The sequence below is a fragment of the Parasteatoda tepidariorum genome, chromosome 4, assembly GCF_982258835.1.
Source record: "Parasteatoda tepidariorum strain Cologne lab strain chromosome 4, Ptep-v5.0, whole genome shotgun sequence".
NCBI lineage: Eukaryota > Metazoa > Arthropoda > Arachnida > Araneae > Theridiidae > Parasteatoda > Parasteatoda tepidariorum.
The window spans coordinates 64,295,513-64,313,298 of NC_141758.1; the positions used below are offsets into that span (position 1 = coordinate 64,295,513).

Genomic DNA, 17,786 nt, shown 5'->3' on the forward strand with positions numbered 1-17,786 from the left:
TTTAATTTAGGTTTCCATTTTTCAATAACTTCAGCTTTCTTGAAGTGAGTTTGAATAAAATTGGTAACCATTTGTCACTTTTGAAAAACGTATAAAAGTATAAAATACATAATTCCTTTTGAAGTTTGTAGCATTTAAGGAATTTATTTTATAAATAAAGAAAAATAAAAGTCAGTAAGTTCCTAATAGGTCATGTTAAATATATTTACCACCAAAAAAATGGCAATTTTTATAAACTAAATGAGTTCTTTTTTTTATATCAATTACTGTTCTTAAGACAATTTCAATTCCAAAAATACTTTAATTTACCTTTACTAGAAATAAAGGGCCCGTTAAAGGGTTAAGTCTAAAAATAGTATGTTATTTTGAAGACTCGTTTTTAAAGAGTTGTAAAATTTTAGTACTAGCATAAAGTATAACTTTTATAAACAAGATGATGTTTAATTTAAAGATTTCAATTAATAAAAAAGCTTTAATTGATAGATTTAAACAGAAAATTGATAATATTTGATAAATATAAATATTTTTAAATTTTGATAACGAGTAGTAACAGAAAATTGATAATATTTGATAAATATAAATATTTTTAAATTTTGATAACGAGTAGTAACAGAAAATTGATAATATTTGATAAATATAAATATTTTTAAATTTTGATAATGAGTAGTTTTTGTGGAAATGTAAGATTTTTCTTAAAATTAAAAATTGGTTTACTGAATTATAACAATTTATAAATTCTTTAAGCAACTAAACAATAAATCGAAATATGAATATTATACAAACATACCATTAATAACAGGACCGGGACAACATGTTTTGTGCTTACCTAAAAGTAAAAAAAAGAAACAACTGAATTATTTAACAGAAATATTATTAAATATAAATGTTAAAAGAAGAATACAAATTTTTAAAAAAAAAGTGAGATAGTTAAGAATTTAAATTAAAAATGCTAATAAAAACAAAGTACCGCAATATACTGCATATGGAAGTTAGGAATTTTTTCCAAATAAGTTAATGCGTCAATAAATATTTTCATTTAAAACTTTTTTCTTAAATTATACACACAAAAATAGTGCGCAGAATGTCTTAGAAGTGAATGAAACTGAGCCTTTTCAACCAAGTTTGGATGCTGCATTGCGCACAGGGTGCTTTATGTAAATTCCGCCAAGTCTAAATTAATCTATAACCATTTTTGAAAGAAAAAAGCAATTAAATATGGCAACTATAAAAAGTATCAAAAAAATAAACAGCATTAAGGAATTGAACTCGTATCTTACACTGATTTCAGCACTCGACTTATATCAATATTTGCTGATTCTATGTAGCTGATAAGTTTTAGGTTTTATAAGTTACATAATAATTGTATTTAGCCTTTTAATTATTCACACTAAAAACTATTATGAAAAAAATATATTCATTAAAATTATGAACGGAAAATTATCTAGTAGAAAAAATAATACAGGGTGTCTATAAAAGAACTCCGGGGTTTTAAAAATTCATATCTCACTAACTATAAAAGATAGCAAAATTTAGTCGATTTCTCTGAAAAGAGTAGCTCAAACAGTTTTACTCATACCAATTGGGATTGTTTGTATCAACTGTTGGCGACGCTGCAGGGCGTTGACTTGAAATGACGTCGCGAAATTTGAAATGATGGCGACTCCGCAACAAAAGGCTCAATGTGTTATTTGGCTCATAGAAACGAAGTCTTTAGTTACCGTACAAAGTGCAGAGAAAATTCGTGATGTTCAACATATCAGGGAACGAATAGTCAATTGTGTGGCAACCGTCACCCCAGACATGCTCGCCAGGACATGGGAAGAGGTAGAATACCGTTTAGACGTCTGCCGTGCCACTAACGGGGCTCATATAGAACTTTACTAAGTGTTAAAAAAACTTGAAAATGTAAGCTTTTCAGTCATGTATAAAACATGTATGTATGTTTTTTATTTCATTAAAATATTTTGCCTCAAAACCCCGGAGTTCTTTTATAGAATAGTATAGTATTGGGAAAAAAAAGGAAAAAAATAGTAAAAATAAATTGTTTAGTAACTGAATATTTAAAAGTCTGATTTTATAACCGTCGTTGAGCAGTCGGCCCAGTTTTATGGGTTTACGACTACTAATGTTCAACTCCATAGCCTTGTAATTTTGAACCCAATCCAGAAGACAAAGGAACTCCTGGATCGAGTATTGAGAGAAATTTGCCATCGTGGAGGACTTTTTGATAGAGCTAGCCCGCATTTGCGTTGTATAGAGAGGAAGACCACGAGAATCTTCCACGGTTAGCCTGACGGCGAGAGGACTCTAACCCATGATCCGTCTACCACTGAGGATATTTCGTGTCAGCACTGTGGTCGGTGGAAGTCGGATGCGGAATTCGTATCGACTGGGATTCGAACATGGTTCGCCGCATTGGAAGGGGAACGCTCTATCCCCTGAGCCACCGCGGCTCTAAAAGTCTGATTGTAGTGTTTGAGAAGAAATTAAAAGCACTAGTGTTCAATTAAGGATTCTTTTTTAGAAAATGCAATATTTATCATTACAAAAAACTCCGATATTTCCGAAAAAACTGAAATAATGATTAAAATTATTCAATAAATTACTTTCTTTTTATAAACTAAAACAGTGTTATTATGACTACTAAATGTTTATTTTTTTAATATCAAATACCGTATTTGTTTACACAAAATCTTTTCATGTATCTTATACTAAGTAAAAAGTTTTGTATGATTTAAAAAACTTTATTAAAAATTGTTTATTTAAAAATTGTTTTTATTATAATTTCTAACTATACTTATAAGAGTATTTTTATAACCTTTAACGAGTCTTTTTTCAAGTAGGATTGAAAACTTTATTTTGCAGAATAATGATAAGATAATGTATGTAAATTGTTATTTGATTGTCAAAATAGACAAATTAAAAAAAAACCCTCCTAAATGTGAATAAAACTAATGTAAAACTTTCATAATATTATAATTTTTCTTTAGCTGTATGTGAAATGATTTGCTGTTTAATCAAATTTTTTTAATTTAACTATTTAGTTTTATGTTTATTTAAATACCAGTACTTATGAAACATATCAAATATGCAGTTTGAGTATATTTCCTATAAAGAAAGACATTTCCTGCTGGGAGAAATTTAGATTTATTGATTTTTTCATGTTGCATGATCTAAATTAATTTATACTTCATTTGCAATCTAATTGATAAATGAGATTTTTTGCCTTTACAAAGAATAAGTATAATTTTAATAATCAAGCTTTTGCTTTTTTAAATTTCAAAAAATATAAGTAAATAAATAATATAAAAGGAAACAGTTCCAAACAGTTTGTTTCTAATAAATCAGTTAACTTTAAAAATTATTTTAGAACAATATTTTTTTAAATGAACCTACTTTGATTCCTTAAATTAAAAAAAGAAAGAATGAAAAAGGAAAAATAATTAATGTATGCTGATTGAACAGAGTATTTCGTAAGAAGTATAAGTAAGTTAATAAATAGGTGAATATCTAAAAAATATTTCAGTTCCTTTTAAAGACGTTTTTTTCCACCGTTTTAGATAACTAGCTTTAATATTTTTGAAAAAAAAAATACTTGAAAAAATTCAATATAGATGTGCAAGTTTAATTTCTGGGTTTGCTTTAGTTAAGAAAATACATTACTTCATTTTTCTCTTTTGCATGAAATGTCAAGATATAAAACAGACTCTCGAAATAAAAATAAAAAAATTCAAAGAGTTTTTGTAGCTAAAATAAAACTCGTGTAGAGTTTAATTAACGCAACACAAGTTTTAACTAATTACTGCTAATTTCATTCGCATTCAGAATACACTTTTTGATACGAAAAGTACACTTTTTAAACGAACTTTTCCCCAATTATCTTCTGCTTCCATGCTCCCTAAAGTGAAGCATAAACTTCTCTAATTAGACCACAAAGTTTAACCAAAGAAATCCTACAAAATAAACGAATTGTTCGTCAAAGTCCCTTTCACGAACCAGAATTCTTTCAACTCAAAAGACTCCCGACGCACTGACCGTCATATAATCATAACTCATTAGCACTTCAAAAGATATCATCGAACATCAAACGTGAATCAATCCCGATTGCTTCTTCATCCTTCAACGAGCACACAAATAAATAGCCTTCACCGAACCGTTCATCGGATAAAAAAAGAATCCCCACAAAACGAAACCGAATTAAATTCAGACTTCGTGACGGCTAAAATGCCCTATTTCCACGTGGCCAGGAATCGGCGGAAGAATTCCTACCCGGGCATATCAAAGGGGAATGAAGAGGGAATCAGTGGTCCGTTTCTTGACGCTGGGGAGGTCTCCGCTGGGAATACCGGGGACACCGTATATGGTTTCGTTTTCTCTGAGAAGGCGTTCGCCGACAGGGATTGAGAACCCTGTAAATATCTTTTCTCCTACAAGATAGGAAGTTCGGCGGACTTGCAAAGGAGCAGTTCATCGGGATTCCATATTGAGAGATTCACGAATGAATGCTCACCTTCTGTCATTACGTGTCGCTACATCTAAATTAGCAAGTTAAGATTGTAGTCCTTTAATATCAAAGGATATAACCTTCTCGCCATATTTATCAAGGGAATTACGTTAAACTTATGATAAAAGTTTTAAATATTATTATTATTGATTGCACGAAAAATATTTTTTGTATTAAAATATTTTTAATTAATTAAAAATATTTATTCGCGTTTAATTCAAAAATGGAAAATATTTGAAAGCAGAGAAAAAATAACGAGTTTTTTAGCAAACGATTTTGGAAATGGATTTTTTTCGAATTTGTTTTTGAATAAAATAGTCGTGCGTTTAATTTTTAGGTAGTATTAACAATCATATTTATCAAAAGAATTACGTTAAACTTATGATAAAAGTTTTAAATATTATTATTGTTGATTGCACGAAAAATATGTTTTGTATTAAAATATTTTTGATTAATTAAAAATATATATTCTTTTTTAATTTAAAAAAGTTAAAATATTTGAAAGCAGAGAAAAAATAACGATTTTTTTTCAGCAAACGATTTTAGAAATGGATTATTTTCGAATTTGTTTTTGAATAAAATAGCCGCGCGGTAATTTTTTAGGTAGTATTAACAAACAAAGTATAGTCAGCAAGAAGTATGCTAAAATAAGTTCCCAAATTTTAAATGCAAATTATTTGAATTAAATCATTCCAGAAAAATATCCTTGGTAAATGTTATAAATGAAGAATGGAACTAAAATTAAAAGAAAAGGCAAACGATTTTTTTTAGAATTTCTAAAGCAAACCATTTTAAAAATTGTTACATATTTTTTAAATATTTTTTTAATACTTAAAATACAATATATTTAATAAGAAGTATATCCAGATTAAAATAACGATTAAATAAAGTGATAAATATAAATATGTTTCAATACTAAAGTATAAATATGTTTCAGCATTAAAAGCAAGCGCTGAGATAAAAAATCAAGACTCAATACCGTATGATTCTGATTCTTTTATCACAGCACTAGTGATAGTACTTGCTTACTTTCTTATTAGTAGTTATTACGCAGTACCAATATTCCTTCATAACCAGAGCAACTACCTAATTTCCTTTAAATATGTTAAACTTTTATATTTAAAAAAATAAACTTGCGAATGATTTAATTAAATACAAATAGAAAAAATTATTCCTTGTGCATTTTACTTTATAAATATGAGAGGAAAATTAAAGAAAAAAAAATTGTTTTCTGAGCAAGCGATTTTTGAAATGACACATAAAAAATCGTTTTCATCTATTTTCCTAAGTTTTGTTTTGAAATAAATATGTGAAAATATGTGAATAATATATTAAAAAACTTGAAAATTGTTCTATTGAAGTATTCATAGCCGAAAAACACTTTAAAAAAAATTCAAAATAAAGGAAAAATAATTTTTTTCTTAGCAAATGATTTCTGAAATATCCCCTTTTCAAAACTATTTGACAATCTTTTTAAGATTTAGTTTTGAACAAAATACATGTTAAAAAATACGCATCATGTAAAATTATTAACAAATTTTATAGTTATTACTTCATACAAGGTACAGTACATGATAAAATTACTTTTCAAATTTTAAAAAAGAAATTAGTTTGTGCATCTCATATTCTTGCTCTTATATTTTAGAGGAAGAACTTTTTTATATACGAAATAATTTAAAAACGTTGCATTTTTGAAATTATTTTGACAAAATATGCATTATATAGTTAAAATATTTACAAGAAACATTATTTTTAATATTTTCTATGAAAAGATTGTAAAGTGTAATCAAATTTACATTCTTTGCAAGTAATTAGTAGAAAATATTTTTCAAAAGGTTTATGATGCCTCATTTTATTGAAAAATGATGTTTTAAAACCAAATAAAGCAAACTATTTGATAAGAAGTCCCTTTTTTTATTTAAAGTAAACATATCTTCATGTTATATTAAAATATTTTAGATAAGAAAGTATTTTATTCAGAACTGGTGTATCTTAATTTTTTTAAGCTTATATCTAACCAATAATCAGTGAGAAAAAATTGAAAATATAATTAAGGAATATTTTATTAGTTGTTTCACAAAATCATTAGAAACAAATCGATTTTTATAAGATTTGAAAAGTTTAATTTTTAATTGTTATAAAATAGAACAAATAATATTTTTAGTCAAAAATTATGTTTTCAAAAAAATTCTAGATAAGTTTTACTGTATCATTGAAAATAATATCCGATAAATAATAAATTCAATGATAACAGAAAAATATTAAAACAAAGTAAGCTAAAAAGCCATATCATTAAAAGGCAATTTTTAAATATCGCTATTACGCAAAATTACATTTCTACAAAAAAATAGTTTTTTTTCTAGGGTCTTTGTAGAAATTTTTATTTTTACTTTAAAAATGTTAAATTCAAAATCGATATATAAAAACAAATAATTAGAGTAATGAAGATAAAGAATATTTTTGAAATGAAGTGATATAAATGATTCATACCTAACTTGCTTCATGTAATGGTGGGTTCATAATTAAAATGTAAGGGTGGAACAATATGCATAATATTTTTTTCCTGGTTACAAACATATTAGGATCAATGGCATCTTCTAATGTTTTGTAATAAATTAATGTTTTTTATGCGTTTAACGCAACAAAAAAAACACATTGTATAAAAAACATATTCTAATCGAATAATTATTTTTTTAAAGAGAATTGCTTTATCAATACATAACTTAAAAATTTGATATGAAAAAATCCGTATATTATTATCTCTTGATTTCATTAATTATCTCGTCAATTACTATTTAATTGTTCAGAAAAAGCACTAGACTTCGGTATAAAAAAGTTTGAAATGTTTATTTTCTAATTAATAAAACTCGAGAAAGAATCTATTCTTGCGTTTTTTTTTACTGTTTTTACGGTAAGAAGTACATACATTGCAAAAATTGCTCTCCAATTTGATAATGACTTAGATTTTTTATACATGAAATTTTTTTATTTAATGTTCTGATCAAAGCCAGAACAATTTAATTTTGTGTATTGTTGAGTCAGCTTTTGAACATAATTAACGTAAATGCAGCAATAAGTCGTTAATTTTGTACAGGTTATGTTTCAAAAGTATTAATTTTTGTAAATTAAAATGTCTTTATAACATTTAATGTGTAAGACATTAATGTGTATTAAAAAGAGTGAAATTCATTTTTTTCCTATTTAAGTTTTAAAATTTGCCTTTAGAAATTTTTCGCAAAGTATAATTTAAAAGCTAAAAACTAAAATTTGAATTCATTTTTTTTAATAACATAGATAATAAACTATTATTTATTGACTTATTAAAATGGATGAATTAGAGAAAGAATTAATTTCTTTTATCGATAAAAAATTAGTTAAGATAAAAATGAATGCATTAAATGCAAAAACTAATGGAGTTGAAAATTAAACAGAGAAACAAAACAGAGAAAAGTAATAAAATAATATATTATTTTCATCTCCACACTGTTTTAAGTGAGATAGGATTAATATATGGCTTTATTTCAAATAATGTATGGTTCAAATAACTTATGGTTTCAAGTAATATATGGTTTTATTTCAAATAATTTCAAATATTCAATATGGTTTTATTTTAAATAAACAACTAAAGTACATTTAACGAAACATTTTACTAACAAAATTATTCTACATCAAAAATTATTCTATTTAAATGCAAAATTTGTGGCTGTATTTAATTAATCCACTATTAACTAAATAAAGCCATAAATTTTGTATTTATGCTACTTATATATCAGATGAACAAACTAAGTTATATTAACTATGACTAAGCAAATGCCATAGAAATCAATTCTGTTACAAAAAAAAAATTAAAAAAAGAATTTTAGAATGTAGTTTTAATAAGTTATAAATTTAAACACTACGTTAGACAATAAAAACTACAAAAAAAAGCAAACTTAAACTAGCACACTATCAAAACAAGATATGAATGCATCACAATTAAGAACAGACAAGTATTTATAAGGAGAAAAAAGGTAAACTTTTTGAGTAGAAAATTATTCTATATCGAAGTCACACCTTAATCCAAACAGGTGAACAATTATTTGAAACAATAATAAAAAAAAAAAGAATCGCCAAATCTAAGTCGGAGGCCCAAACACTTTGTTGAATTCATTTCGCTTTGTTATCATTTATCTTTCCCGTCTTATTACGAGACAGTACATGAAGTAATAACGACTAATAACATCTAAAAAAACAGTTCAATTTCATACTCCTGTAACTGCCATTCGATTCTCTATTTCTGTTTTATTTCTGGCGACTTGCGATCGGAGAAAGACGCCAAGCCCCTGACACTGACTGAATTTCAATGCGCACTTAATAGCAGTTCATAGTGAATGTGGATTCATTAATAAGTGAATTCAGATACAACCCCCTATTTTGTCTTTGTATGAGAAAAAGGGACTGTTTATAAAGTAGCTTCTGTATTTTTATTAGTTTTCTTGTGTATTTGTTCTTTTCATTAACGCGATCTCAGGAATGAAGATACAAGTGGTAAAAATGTAATAGCCCATATACTATAAAAATTTCAATTCCTTTCAGTAACTAATCCATTAAGAGTTTTTATTCTGCCTACTTTACGTTTAGATATCGCTAAATTCTAAATATTTAGTAAAAACACTTCCAAATCGGAAGGTATGTGCCTGTTATGAAAATATAAGTCTATTATGCAAAGATAAATATGTTAAATATGGAAACCACAAGAATGTGGTTTATTACTTTTTAACCAAAAGATCCTTAAATATTTCCCCCAGTTCATAAGTGAATAATTTTATTGAATGTATGATTATCAAATTAAAGAAATAAATTAGGTACTAAAATCCGCGATAAATAACTTTTATTTTTATAAATGAGGCTAGTACTGGCAGAGTTATTTCTATTTGCTTCAATCTACTAACTAATTTTGTACATATGAATATTAAGGAAATATGAACAACTGGCCATTAAAATTGCCACACCAGGAAGGCGACACACCACGATCGTGAAATTTTTTGGACGAATAAAGCATGTTGTGGTATGCAAATGATTAGCTGATCAGCGCATTCATGCAAAGCAGGCGGCGTTAGCGACATCTGCAATGTGATTAAGAGAAGAGATTTGACAGTAAGTTTCTCATACAGAAATTGAATTTGAGCGTTTATCTTGGGTAAAAAAGTTTTTGTTATGCTTCCTGTAAAAAGGAGAAGTGCCTAACAGCACGTGTCTGAGTTTGATCGAGGTCGAATTGTGGCCTACCGGGATAGCGGTTAATCATACCGAAGTATTGCTGCTCATGTTGGTCGAGATCCCATGACTGTTAGTAGAATATGGAATCGATGGGTTCATGACTGTCATATGGAACGCCGTGCAGGATCCTCCCCATCACTAACAGCCGAGAAGACAGACATGTTATCCACATGGCCTTAAGGGATACTACAGCTACATCACGAACCCTGAGTCAGCAAATAGGGTCATTTGCAAGATAACAAGTGTCTACACGAACTGTTCGACGACGTTTGAAGTAGCATGGACTGTCAGCACGGCGATCATGGCTTCGGCTACCCTTAACGCTGCATTACAGGCAGGAGCACCTCCAATGGTGTGATCTATGACAAACCTGGATGAATGGCAGGACGTCGTCTTTTCAGATGAATCCAGGTTCTGTATACAGCATCATAATAGCCGCATCCGTGTTTGACGACATCGTGGAGAACGCCCATTGGCAGCTTGCATTCGACATCGTCGTACTGGGCCATCACCTGGAGCAATGGTAAGGGGTGCTATTGGATACACGTCTCGATCACCTCTTGTTCGCATTGCCGGCACTTTTGAACAGCAGGCGTTACATTTCTGATGTGTTAGGGTCATTTGCTCTGCCTTATCCTCGAGGCCCCCATAACGCTACGCTTCAGCAGGACAATGCACGACCTCATGTTGCCCGCACTGTCCTGACCTTCCTTGACACAGAACAAGTTCACCTGTTGCCCTGGCCAGCACGTTCTCCTGGTCTCTCACCAACTGAAAACGTCTGGTCAATGGTTGCCGAACGACTGGCACGCCACCACTCGACAGTCACTACGGTCGACGATGCGTTGAAGCTGCATGGAATGCTGTGTATATATATATATATATATATATATATATATATATATATATATATATATATATATATATATATATATATATATATATATACAAAAGTTATGGGTCGAGAGGTGAGTGAGAAAATACTACAGCTAGGAATGGAGTATTGGGATGTTTGGATGATGGAGTTTTGTATCTAATCTCATGACAGAGATGCAAATAATTTTAATGCCTCTGCTGCCTACTATGCTGAAATCTTCCGAACCGATGCTTACCATGGTTTGCGTAATTTAATGGCTGCTGGAGAAATTTTAAACTGTTCCTGAAATTCAATACACAACTTTGACAATATCGTGAGCATCTGTTGAAAATAGTTAAATTGTGAATTATAATAATAGTGAATTATTTCCAAATAGGCAACAGCGAAAAGGTGAAAAAGAATTTGGTTAATATATTGCTTAAAACTAATTAAGGTGTTAGGATTAGTGGAGCGGTTGAAGAATTAGAATATTTTAATTCAGTTTAGTTGCCATATAAGTTTATATGTTGTAAACATAATTTTGTAAGGTGACCAGGCTGCTGATCGTCAAAGGCGGTTAGTTAAGTTACATTTTTACTGATGCGTAAGTGCAGAACAAAAATGTAAAAGTTATTAAAACCTTTACGATTTTTTCCAAAAGAAAATTTGTTGATAAAACGTGGAAATAATTAGCCTAAATATTTATATTTTTCAGATTTTTAACTTAATCAGTCTTCGAACTTTGACTTGCGTCTAAAACATCCAGTGCCGATATAGTCCCAATAGACACGTTTGATAAAATTAAACTATAAATCTAATATTAACATTTCTACATAGTTACATATTTTATAAATGAGTTTATATTCCATTTTTTAATTACAAGCGCTTATATTAATCCTAATTAGCAACATTTGTCTTAGCTGAATGCAATTTTTTTTAATTACATAGTCATTGACACATCAGTGCAATGCTAAACTATAAAATCTCTTTCTACAAAACTTTTAATGTTCACTAACTGGTATAATATAGCCTTTCTCCCCAATCTTTCATTTTGAATAAATCTAAATACCCAACGGGGCCTTTTTTTAGGCTAAATTTCTACTTTTTTTTAGCTATCCGCATTTCTTTTATCACTTTAAAACTGAAACTTCTGCCTCAACATTGAAGTTTTATAACACACTTTGAAATAAACAGATGATTCATAAATGCTCGTGCATAATAATACATTTTTTCTATACGTGTCATATGTCTAATGACACAGCAGTGCAATGCAAGCTATAAAATAGCTGATTACAAAAATATTAATGCATATTGACTGATAAAGTGTAATATTTTTTTTTCAATCTTTCATTTAAAATATAAACGCCGAACGGGATATTTTTTAAGCCTAAATTTCTACTTTTTTTTAGCTGTCCGCATTTCTTTTATCACTTTTAAACTGAAACTTCTGTACACGTTGAAGTCCTATAACACATATTGAGGATGAATTCATGCTAACTTAATTACTTAACTATTTATATATGCATACTCGTGTATAATAATTAATTTCTCAAATATACTTCACTGATGAGCATTTCCATGCACTTCACTGATGTGTCTAATAATGCATGAGTGAAGTGCAAATAAAAAAAATAAAAATTAAAATTAAAAAGAAACAGCTTTTGTTAGTTTTATGATACACACAGCAAAAATATCCTCATCAAATTACAGTAAAAATTACTGGCACTCTAGGTGCATCATCCGTAAAATTTCTTTTACTGTAAAATCCATTTTTAGCATAAATTTCATACCTTAATTCTTACAGTAATATTCATTTAAAAACAGTAATTTAGTTATTTTTATAGTAAATATTAATGTAAAAATTACGGTATGTTGTCTTTTTTGATTCGTAGTTTTTTTCAGAAAATGGACTCTACTCTAAAAAGCACAGGCATCCAGTGTGCCAGTACTTTTTACGATAATTTGATCCGGAATATTGCATAGTGCATCAGAGCAATACAAAACATATAAATGCTTAACTTATGTATCTACAGACAGGTCAGTGAAGTACAAATTACAAAACCACTAGAAGCATAAAATGTCTATCCACTGATCAATGAGAAATAAAAATATAAAAAAAAAAGCCCGCAGATCGACATAATTTAATAACTTTTTTCCAACCCTACATTCAATTCATCGAATATGAAACTTATTGACAAGACACGGAAGTTTTTAAGAGCACAATGCATATAAAGTAGATTTCTACTTTTTTTCACCTTCCAAGCGAAACTTTGCGTCCGCAGCAGCGCTGGCAGTGCCGAAAGAGCCGAAACACACCTTGAATACCAAATGAAGTCAGTGTTGAGATTTGTTGGTTTTTATTGCGTATAATTACGGAAATTTAAACGCTTTCGCACTTGCCTTCTTTTAAATAGGAGAGCACGTACCACATTATTTATCACTCGATAGGCACCATGACAGCTTTTTCATTGATTTATGTTGCTTTTGTTTACCCAGCACAGTCTCTGCAGTAATAATAATAGTAACGCAAAAAAAATTAGTTATTGTGCGAGGTTTAATTATAGCGCCTGTGGAAGTGACATTTCCGCAAGGCTAGGCCTTATCGAAATTATTCTTTCTAATAGTTTTTTGTTTTTAAATTTCATTGGCGAAATGAAGTTTTCGGAATAAAAAATATAATCATTTTTCATACACTATAAAATTTTCGGCATATAGTTGTCGTCATTGCTGGTATTGAGGTAAACTAAAATTTTTCACAATGTAGTTATTTTTCATTGATTTATGTTTTCCTTTACCCGGCAAAGTGTCTACAGTAATAATAGTAGTAGTGACGAAAAAAAAATATTAGTTATTGAGCGAGGTTTAATTATAGCGCCTGTATATGTGACATTTCTGCAAGGCTAAGCCTTATCAAAGTTATTCTTTCTAATAGTTTTTTGTGTTTGAATTTGATTGGTGAAGTAGAGTTTTAAGAATAAAATATACAATCATTTTTCCCACACTGTAAAACTTTTAGCGTAGAGTTGCCATCATTTTTGGTATTGAGGTAAACAAAAATTTTGCACAATGTAGTTATTTTTCATTGATTTATGCTATTTTTTACCCGACAAAGTGTCTACAGTTCTTATAGTAGTAACGAAAAAAAAATATTAGTCATTGATCGAGGTTTAATTATAGCGCCTGTAGATGTGACATTTCCGCAAGGCTAAGCCTTATCAAAGTTATTCTTTCTAATAGTTTTTTGTTTTTAAATTTCATTGGCGAAATGAAGTTTTCAGAATAAAAAATATAATCATTTTTCATACACTATAAAATTTTCGGCATATAGTTGTCGTCATTGTTGGTATTGAGGTAAACTAAAATTTTTCACAATGTAGTTCTTTTTCATTGATTTATGTTTTTTTTAACCCGGGAAAGTGTCTACAGTAATGATAGCCTGTAGATTCCGCAAGGCTAAGCCGTAACGAAATTATTCTTCCTAATAGTTTTTTGTTTTTGAATTTTATTGGTGAAGTAGAGTTTTAAGAATAAAAAATATAGCAATTTTTCTGCATAGTAAAACTTTTGGCATAGAGTTGCTATCATTGTTGGTATTGTGCTAAACTAAAATATTTCACAATGTAGTCAATGTAGCTCTTTTTCATTGATTTATGTTGCTTTTTTTACCCGGCAAAGTGTCTACAACAATAATAGTAGTAACGGAAAAACATTAGTTAATGTGCGAGGTTTAACTACAGCGCCTGTAGAAGAGACATTTCCGCAAGGCTATGTCTTATCGAAATTATTCTTTTTCTAATAGTTTTTTGCTCTTGAATTTCATTAGCGAAATAAAAAATTTTGAATAAAAAAAAAGTAATTTTTAATACACTGTATAACATTTTGGCGAAAAGTTTCCACAATTTTTGGTACTTATTTAAACTAAATTTTTTTACAATGTAGTCAAATTTTTAATTGCTTTGTCCCTGTTATAGTTTTATTCAGTTATTTGCCCATAGTTTTTTGTTTGCTTATTTACTAACTTTTCGTGATTATGATAGTTTAGATGCATTAAAATAAATGTTTTACAAAGTGTGTTTACCAGCTAAAGTTACGAAACGAAATAAAGTATTGAAATGAATTAGAAGGAAGTTATGAAACAAAATAAAATGAAGTTCTGAAACGAATAAAATAATGTAAAGGTATGAAATTTTTTTAATTCAAATTGCATCTCTTTTCTTTTCGTATTTATTTCTAAATACCTATCGATTGATGGATTAGATTAAAGGATACAAAAGCTGTAATTAACTTCATTGCACTGCGCAAGTTATATGTAGTTAATAGACAAAAAAAAAATTCTAACGATTATTAATAAATATTGGAAGGGTAAATCAAACTTTTATACCATACGGCCCATACTTTTAAGAAGCAAAAAAGAAAAAAAATATACGATTTATAGAAATTAGAAAAGTAACAAGATTCTATTCGCACAGTACGTAAAGAAATAAAAACTAATGATCTGGAATAGATATTAAAAGCATAATATTAATGAAAAAATGACATAATTAGCAAAGTAAACTATAGATTCAATAAATCATTCCACGATAAGGAGAGAGAAATGTTAGATGAAAACAGAGATCACATAATATCAATGTATCAGTTATCAGTAATCATTTTATCAAGTAATAAATTTATCAGTAATGTTAATATATCAGTTTTTTCGTAGAATCGCTAACTCTTAAAACAAAACGACCCAAGAAATGAAATAAAAATTGAAATCGATAGCAATATTTAAAATTTAAATTAATGATAAGCAAATCATTTTAAGATAAGGAGGGAGAAAGGAAAAGTAAATCCAGAGATCATTTTAAATATTGTCAAACAATCATTGCTACATTTAAAGACTAATTACATTCGAAGTCAATTTAGTAAGAATTAAAATTAAAATTAATAATTCGAAATAGGTGAGAATAAATCATCCCAAGTCAATGAATAAATCAAATGACACCAAGAAATGAAATTAAAATCGAATATAATTTAGCAATATTTATATATTCAAATTAATAATCAAGGAAGTAAGGGCGATGATAAATGAATCATTTTAAGATAAGGAGGGAGAAATGAAAAGTAAGTCCTGACATCATATAAGTTCGAGATCATTTTAAATTTGTCATAAAATCATTATATTCAAAAAAATAATTACATTCGAAACCAAATTAGTAATTATTTAAAGTAAAATTAATAATTAGTAATAGGTGCGAGAATAAATAAATTTACCCGAGAGAAAAAGAAATAAGTGATGGGTAAAATCAGAGCTCATCTGACGTTAATATCAGTTTAATTGTTTTCTTAGAATCGTTACCCTTTAAAACAAAATGACACCAAGAAGTGAAACAACAATCAAAATCAATTTAGCAATATTTACAAATTCAAATTAATAATCAAGAAGATAAGGGAGAAGACAAATAAATCATTTTAAGATAAGGAGGGAGAAATGAAAAGTAAATTCAAAGAGATAACCAGGCGTCGAGATCATTTTAAATATTTCCATACATTTCCATACAATCGCTACATTTAAAAAAAAAATATGCAAAGAAATATAATAATATCATAAACCAATTTAATAATATCATAAACCAATTTAATAATATTTACAAGTTAAAATTATAATTAAAAATAAGAGTGATAATGTAAAATGTTTTCAAAATAAGGAGAAAGAAATGAAAGATAAATGCAGAGATTACCTGACATTGAGATCAGTTTTAAATATTTCCATACATTCGTTACATTTAAAAAAAGAAAAATACTTCCTGAAATCAAATTACATTCGAAACCAATTTATTAATGTTTTCAAATTCAAATTAATAATCAAGAAAATAGGGGTGATGATAGAAATAAATCATTTCTAGATAAGGAAGAAAAAATGAAAACTAAAATCAGAGATTACCTATTTAAATACTTCCATACAATCGTTACAAAGCGATTTGAAGAAATGAAAATTACATTCAAAACTGATTTCGTTAAAATTACAAATTCAGATTAAAGGTTGTAAATGGATAGAGGGGAAATAATTTTTTTCTAAAGTAAGGGGAAGAAAAATGAGAAGTAAACGTCGAAATCACCTGGCAACGTAGGCATGCAGCCTAGAATGGTATCACCTATAATTACGGCATCCACGAACCTGTAATTGGCGATATAAATTGTCAGCATCGGAAGTGAAGCCAAGGGTGGGGTGATTTGTTGCCCCTCTTACCCCTCCTTCACCAATAAGCCGGCGGACAAAGCGAATAGGTGATGTTAGAACAAAAACAAATCAAATTTTTTTTATACCTCTTTGCCTTCCCCTGATTGAAGTGCACTTGTTTTTTTGTTTTTTTTTTCTTGACATTGAGTTGTACTAGCTTGTCTTGTATTTAGATATTTAAAGAAATTTATACATTTTTAGATATTTCTTGAACCATAATTCAAATTTGTTCAATTTTAATATGGTTCAAAATATTATGGTTAATTTTTGATCCGATTTTTTAGAGAATGTTTTTTTAAACTCAGCAAATAATTTTCAAACATGTCTTACGAACAGTAACCAGCAATGAATTTTGAAAGTATAAACATAATGATAAATTGAAAATATAAACAGAATGATAAATTGAAAGTATAAACAGAATGATAAAAAGTAGCCATAATATTATTTAAAAGGTGTTGAGAGCATTATGCAACTTTTGAATTTAAAAATACCTGAAGTAGCACGCGGCATTTATTTTTTGAAAGACACAGAGTTTGGTACACAGTATTAGATTTTTTCGATAATTGGAATATGGGCCAAACTTAATTATCCTGTGTCAAACTTAGTAAATGTTTTGTCCATGTCTATACATTCATGGCACCAAAATTTAAATGTCCCTGAATAACACCATTCAGAATTTGAATTTAAAAATATAATTCACATAGTGATTGAAGATACACAATAATATCACCTCGTTTAATCCATTAATGCTATCTCTTTTCAGGAATGGTTATAAAAATACAACAAAAACTATAAGATCTTTTTTTTTACATAAATTGGTTATAAATCGTTTCTAAGTGTTCTTTTTTTAACGCGATAAGCTGATGCATATGTAAAGAGTTTTTAATAATGTAGTCTTTTTTCCTTAAATTTATAATTCCAACTTGAAAGTAGTTAAGAAGAATAAA

At 28.4% G+C, this 17,786-nt stretch overlaps 1 protein-coding gene across 4 annotated transcripts in view; it reads right to left on the minus strand.

The window, feature by feature from the left end:
• LOC107438641 (uncharacterized) overlaps window positions 1–17,786 on the minus strand; it is a 583,728-nt gene that overhangs the window by 188,121 nt on the left and 377,821 nt on the right. The window contains exon 1 of one of the 4 annotated variants that reach the window (XM_071182383.2): window positions 788–821. The exons of the other annotated variants lie outside the window; for them this stretch is intronic. The gene's annotated coding sequence lies outside the window, so the exon portion shown is untranslated. Of the gene's footprint in view, window positions 1–787; window positions 822–17,786 lie in introns of those variants that run through there. 4 annotated transcript variants of the gene reach the window in all.